We start from the raw sequence: 7097 nt of genomic DNA, 5'->3' as shown, positions 1-7097 counted from the left end.
AACACTCCACAGCCACTTGACCCATTGCGTTGGCATTTGTTGCTTCTTGCCCCGTATCATTAACCAGTTTCAGCAGTTGGTTCTTCTGTCTCGAGTCTTTCACAGAGGCATAAACAACTGGTGTTATTATCTCCTGCCACTAGCCATTTGTCTTTGCTTTTTTGGCGCCAGTACTCTTCTTCATCTCGAAATGCCTTTGCCACTTCTGATTTCAGAAAATTTATTTTTTCCCAGTCAGGAGTTCCAGATGAGTATTCTGCCTCTAGATCACTCCGCAACGCACACAGTCTCTCCTTTGAATTTATGCCACTTTCTCTCTCCATCTCCCCAAACTCCTACGCACATTCCCAAAACGTTCCACCAACGATCTCAGATTATTCCCATTCTGGTTGTTCCATGCCTCCACGATGCATTCCCGTACTTTCTGTTTACCAACCATTCTCTTATCAAACTTGAAGCATCCTCGAGGTCCCGGTTGGTGCCCAAACAAGCGTACCAAGACAGGTTTATGATCTGAACCCATTCTTTCCATAAATACTTGGACTGCAAGGGGAAATATACGCCTCCACTCTTTATTCCCAAAGCATCGGTCAAGCTTACTTGGATGTATTTCTTGCTTCGCACTCCTGACCAAGTAAACCCATCACCAAAACCACTAAGCTCCGCCATCCCACATACCATTACACAATCTCTGAAACTCTCGAAAGATCCCTCACTCCTGCTTGGACCCCCTATCTTTTCTCCATTGTGTAAGATTTCATTGAAATCTCCAACCCAACCCCAGAAACCTTTTCTGTTCACCCCATATCTTATCAGTCTTTCCCATAATATCTCCTTTCCACAATGTCCCGGCTCACCGTATACAAAAGACATAGAGAAATTCACTCCACCAAAATTGACCTCCACATCAATGAGCTTATTATCTGCATATCTGATACACAGATTCACCTTATGTGACCACATCAATGCCAATCCACCACTCAAACTGACTGGCTCCACCGTAAAAACTCTATCATAACCCAAAACCACTTGCAAATCTACCACCATGTTTTTCCTCTGCTTTGTCTCCATCAAAAAAACTATCTCAGGAAAATATTTTTTACGTATCTCCTTGAGATGGGGAATCGTCAAGTCTTGAGACCGTCCCAAGCCTCGACAATTCCAACTCAGTATACTCATTACTGATTTGGCAGTCCCCCATTTGGGACCACCTCTGGTTTGTTACGCCTTGCGATTTTTGAGGAATTCCCTGCAGCCTCTGTCGCCTTCCTCTTTGATTCTAGAGTTGCCTCCTGTACGCCTTCCTCTCCTCTATCAATCTGAGTGTTGACTGATTTTGTTTTTTGTCTGCGAAACTTCTTAGGAGGTCTATGTCTCCCATACAATTTAATCTTTTGTGTCCCGGAAGAGCTAGCAGCAGAAAATCCACTACTAAAACTCGTTGAACAATCAAAGAAAATATTATTCCCCTTCTCCACTGGGTTTGAGACTCTGTCTCCTCTACCAACACCAGAGACTGACAGTAAGGAAACATTTTCCTTCTCCACCCAAGAGCTTGACCCCTGTGTTCCATTGTCCCCGCTGTGGTTTTGTTCATTCTGTTTCTAGTAACCAAAGACAAAACCTTTCCCTTTGTCCACTTCATGAGTTATCAATGGGGGCGCTTCAAGACGCAGAAACTTATTTTGCCCTAGCGGATCGTTATCCAAGTCAGATACAGATTTACGAACCCGTTCCTGTCTTATGCGCTTCTCTCCTCCTTCAGCAGCCAGAATGTACTCCCTCATCTATTGTAGGACCTCAGGGTTGATCTTCCTCCGATTGTCCACACCCACTTGATCATCATTTAAGACACCATACAGAGGATCATCTTTTTCGATAGTGACCATAAAGGTTTGCTTTCTTTCTTCTTCCTTCTGGTTCTCCTCGTTTACTTTTTTCCTCCAGTCCTTTGCTTTATCTTGACGCTCCTGGATAAGTTAAGGGCACTTATCCTTTTCATGAGTCAAGCGCTGACAATGATAACAGCGTTTCTGGATCCTTTCGAAGTCATACAAAATCGTGACAGATCCCCCTCCTTTAGGTAGGTTCACCACTTTTGATCTTCGTACAGGTCTTGAAACATCAAAGAAGACTCTCACACGAACGTAGTCGTTTGTCTACGGTTTATCTGGGTCAAAAGCAACCACATTCACTCTCCCAATGATATCCCCCAGAGCAGTAATCGCCCCCTCCGTGTTGTGATTCACTGGAATATTGCGAATCCGAACCCACACTAATAAGTACTTGAGGTAATCCTCATCTGGCGTCTCTGTCCAACAGTCTATTATTATGCTCCAGTCGTTGAAAGTCCAGACTCTCTTACTTAGCACCTCCTCCAGATCATGCTCATACTTAAAAACAAACTGAAAAGTCGTTTTTGACAGAGAAATCCCATGTACCCTTCCATACACCTGCCACTTCCTAGGCATGTCCCTAATAAGATCAGCTATGTTCTGATTCTCAGAGTTTAAAGTACGTCCCAATATAGTCATCTTGTTTCTTTCTATCACACTGAATTGCGGTAAATCAAGTCGAACGGAACTTCTTCTTCTTCCAGTGACATTGACTCAAAAGCACGATCGATATTTCCCATCTCTCCTCTAGCGTAGGGTTTGAAAACCCTTGTTCTTACTTAAAAAAAAAAATATAACGGCGGCTCACGAAAAACCCTAGAAAAACCCGTGAAAAACCAAAAGATTTGGTAGATTCTTACCCACAATAAAGAGATTTTGTGTTTTTTAGTGCAAAAGAGGAAAAAACCTAGTCAAAAGCTCTACTTCCCTTAGGTGGAATATTCTAAAGAGAAGAGAGAAAACGGGAGCCCAAAAAAGGGAGTCTGAGTTTTTTTAGAGAATCCCAAATTATAGTTTAGTAATGTTTTTCTTAGTAATAGTTTAGTAATGTTTTTTTTAAATGGTATTAAAAGCCAGTGGCATGCCATTGTAAATATTAAGAAAAAATAGGATTAATTTCAAATTGTACTTCAGTTTTAATAGATTAGATTATATTTTCACACGCGCATAAAAAAGCGGAATTATTTCTTTCGGTTGCAAAATTTTTGTTGCTTTCAAATTTTTAATTTTACATAATTCATATATTGTATATAATTTTAAATGAATTATGTATTTTATCATTTTACATGATTTAAAATATATGGATTTTTATACATTTTATCTATTTTTAGTTTTTACATGAAATATATTTTTTTTTCAGTGTGCAAAATGTTTTTATTGGCAACTTATATATATCCACGTGCGGAACTATATATATATGAATTAACACGTGCCACATACTCAATAATTTTAACCCTTTTTGTGTATGCTTAGACCATCATTAACCCTAGTCTCTTAACTAGGGTTCTTAGCTTCGGCAAAGAGACGGTTCTTAACTTTTCTTAGATTTTAACTAAGAATAGCTAAGAACCGTCTCTTAAATAAGAGATATAAGAGTCGTCTTTTAGCCGAAAAGTGTAAAAAAAACAAAAACAAAAAAAATGTCAAATCATGAGTTAAGAACTTCAGCTAAGAGACCGAGGTTAATCATGCGCTTATGTGCTGAAATTGTTAGCACTTTTTGCTAATCATGCCCACGGGTGTCCCACCCAATTTGTGTTCGAGCCTACCCTCCTTTGCTTTTATTCTTTCAATTTTTTAAAACACTTTTAATCACAATTTTTTCTTTAATACATAATCTCAATTTCCCCTATTCTCCAATCCCTATTCTCTAGTGGGAACCATGCTTGCTAAACTATCCATTTAAGTCTTGTTACCGAAAGTATGTAGCTATCACCTTACAAATAAAAGTTAAACACATTAGGTCATGTAACTGAAATCGGATATTAACCAACATATATACTAACAATGTTTAGTTCTATAGTTATAGGCATTTACATTCTCATCTGAGAAGATGTCAAAAGTTTCACCGAATATTGTAGTGTATTTCTTTAATGAATGATTTTCACTTGTATTCATTATCCTATTTAGAAGGCTTCTCATCTCTTAATTTGTAACTTTGATGGTAAAAAACATCCTTTTCGGTTTTGTTTAATAGTGTGATATATAAAAATAAATCTTTTTATATATCTTTAAATTCGGTGAACCGTATATAATCTTGTTTTAGTTTAATGAAAATATGTTAACTAAAACACGATAAAACCTGAAAAAATTGTTATTAATTCATGGCCTGTGGTTGATCCAATAACCCCCTCTCCCCACATAAAGAAAGCCTGATGATATTTTTTGAAAAATAATTAAACGTTTGACATATTTTTTTAATAGAATGTTGTTTAAAGAAAATATATAATATAATCTGAGCCGCCACGTCAGTAGGTACGTCGGTCTCACCTCTTTTTTTTTTTTTTTTTTTTCCCATAAGTCGAGTGGGCTATGTGTGTGGTTTGTTTTGACTTGGGTTTTTTTCACATGTTAGTGGTTGGGTCCGTTACTAAATGGAATGACGTAAGTGATGCGTTGTCTTTACCAATTCCTCTTCTCGCTAGCACATTAATTAGTGAACCCTGTTTCTCAAAAAAAGCTTGCTCCATAGCTCTTCTGATACCCAAACCATGTTAATCGTACATCTTTCGTGGGAATAACCTCAATCGTGAGGCGTTTAGGTGAGAGGAGACGAACGAGATAGCGATTCCTTTCGGTTATGCCGTGATTGGAAAACCCTAGCTTAGATCCTCTAGACTCAATCCAAGCTTAAAGGTTCGTCTCTTCACCTTCTCCTTAGATCTGCTTCATAATCATCTTTCTCGATTCGCCGATGCTTTGAATGGTTGACACTAGACAGATTTTTGTAGATTTTCGATTAGTTGCACCGTTTCTCAATACCAATTGAGATTCGTGTTCTAATATTGCTGAAATCGATTACGAGGTCTCTTATCAAAAGTTGTGCAGAACCCAAGGAAGTGTAGATCACTGACGGTGACCTAGGGGATTCGTTTGAGATGTCAAGCTTTCACGTGGGAGGAAAGGTAGTGGACAAGGTCGACTTGTGTGGGAAGAAACACTGGGCGTGGCCTTTGGATGTTTGGCCGTTTTCGATCCTCTATGCTACGTGGTTGGCTACAATCGTGCCTAACGTATATTTCATCGATGCTATGATCGGTTTCGGTTCTTGCTTTTCACTATGTGGTCTGTGGATTTCAAGTGTTTTATCCAGCTTAGCAAGGTAAATCATCACTCTTATGACTGCTATTTGTTTACTTCAGTTAAAGGTTTATGATGGCAGATGCGTGTTTGTGTATTGATTCACAGGTTAACAGTATCATCCAGGCAGATGCGTGTAAAGTCACCCCAGCCAAGTTTTCTGGTTCTAAAAAAGTTGTGCCTCTTCATTTTCGTAGCCAAGTAAGCTCATTTGAGATTTTAGATTCAGTTGTTTTTTAAGCTGCCACTAAAATAGTCTCGGTGACTGGTCTGGATTGTAAACTAGATTTAGACTACTTTTATGACTGAATATATGTAAAGTTCAGTGTTTACCTCCAACGAATGAACACACTGTCTCTGCGGAAATTAATAATGAATATATACCGTATACTATTTGAATCCTCTTTATCCTTGAATGCTTGAGGTTTTTTAAGTACTCTTACTTATCATGTTTTATCAGTTAAGCCCTTTGATGTTTGCAGATGACTGGTTCGTCATCCTCAGGAGACATGGAAGAAATTTTTTTTGAATTCAGAAAGCAGCGTTTTATGTACTCAAAGGAGTTAGGAGCCTTTTCCAAGCTTCCTTACCCCACAAAGAAAACATTTGGTCATTACCTAAAATGTACTGGCCATGGTACATAAGATAAAGTTGCAACAGCCACTGAGAAGTGGGGAAAGGAACGTGTAAGTCAACTTATCACTTTTATATACATGTATCTATTATAAGTTCATTTTATGGTCGACAATTGATGTTTTTATTGGCAATTCTTTTTTGCATGTCTCTTAATTTCTGCAATCAGTTTGTCTTTTTTTGTGTCTAACTAACTTTTCTTTTCCAAACATTTCTCCTTCTGAATATATCCAATCCAGAGCATGGTTGTTCTTTTAGCCGGTTTGATACTTTGTTTCTGCTTCTCGCATATTTGATTATCCGTAACCTACATTCTAGAAGCTACTGAAAGAAAACTGCATGGAACTTTTTTTGTATCTTACAGTTCTTTTTTTCTTTCTATGGCTATGTTTCTCCAAGTCCCACGTTTCTTCCTCCTTTTGCAGGTTTTCTATGTGGGTCTTTGGTGGTTGGATGAATTCTGGTATTGCAGTTTGTTCACACTATTCATGCTTCTCATATTCGAGCCAACAATGGCCGTTTGAAGACGTTAAACAACCTAAGACAAGTTAGGGTGGACAGTCAGACAGTGATGGTGTATCGATGTGGGAGGTTTGTGATTAAGTAACACGCAAGTTTTCCTTCAAAATTGCTTCGGTAATATTCATGTATGAAAAATTCAAATTTTAGGTGGGCGAAGCTCTTAGGCACTAACCTGCTGCCAGGAGATGTTGTGTCTATTGGGAGGCTGTCTACACACACTGGAGGAGAGGATAAGACAGTACCAGCGGACATGGTTTTACTTTTCTTAGCACATGAGCTGCTTGAAATGTTGTGTCATGACATTTTGGAGAAATTGTTGCCAGAGAAGCGGCCGTCTCACCAATGGATTACTACAACAGCATCATTTCATGCAAGGGGCTACACATCTCCGCTGAGGACTATCGTGTCTCCAAGAAACTAAACCTTTCAAAATTGGCTTTCTTATGGTCCAAATTGTTTCTTTTCAAGTTTTCATTTTTCATACCAAAACTAACTCGGCCTCGTAAATGTACAGTCCATAAACAATTAATTTTCATCTCGCTAAAAGGTCACTTACGACACGAACAAAATCAGTAAACAAAAATACAAATCTAACAAAGACCAATAGGTACTACCCAAATATCATTTCTCCTATAAACAATTGACATCCACTATATGTGAAATAATATCCCCTAACTGAATATAGTTAACACACTATCATCTATTTCCTTGCATCAAACTCAAGTTTGATACCAAACAGCCCGCTCC

General features: G+C 38.4%; 1 long non-coding RNA gene across 2 annotated transcripts; it reads left to right on the top strand.

Moving 5' to 3' along the window:
* The first annotated feature begins 4541 nt into the window (after nucleotides 1–4541).
* Nucleotides 4542–6903, top strand: LOC106303814. 2 transcript variants are annotated; one of them, XR_001262538.1, is made up of 6 exons: nucleotides 4542–4751; nucleotides 4944–5217; nucleotides 5304–5396; nucleotides 5678–5881; nucleotides 6254–6419; nucleotides 6498–6903. It is a non-coding gene; the product is annotated as an uncharacterized LOC106303814 (long non-coding RNA). The 2 variants fall into 2 exon arrangements; XR_001262539.1 differs by having other exon boundaries at nucleotides 4936–5217.
* Nucleotides 6904–7097: the final 194 nt, after the last annotated feature.

Source organism: Brassica oleracea, chromosome C7 (genome assembly GCF_000695525.1).
Source record: "Brassica oleracea var. oleracea cultivar TO1000 chromosome C7, BOL, whole genome shotgun sequence".
Taxonomy (NCBI): domain Eukaryota; kingdom Viridiplantae; phylum Streptophyta; class Magnoliopsida; order Brassicales; family Brassicaceae; genus Brassica; species Brassica oleracea.
Note: the sequence above shows the minus strand (reverse complement) of the source record. Positions and strands in the feature narration are given on the sequence as shown.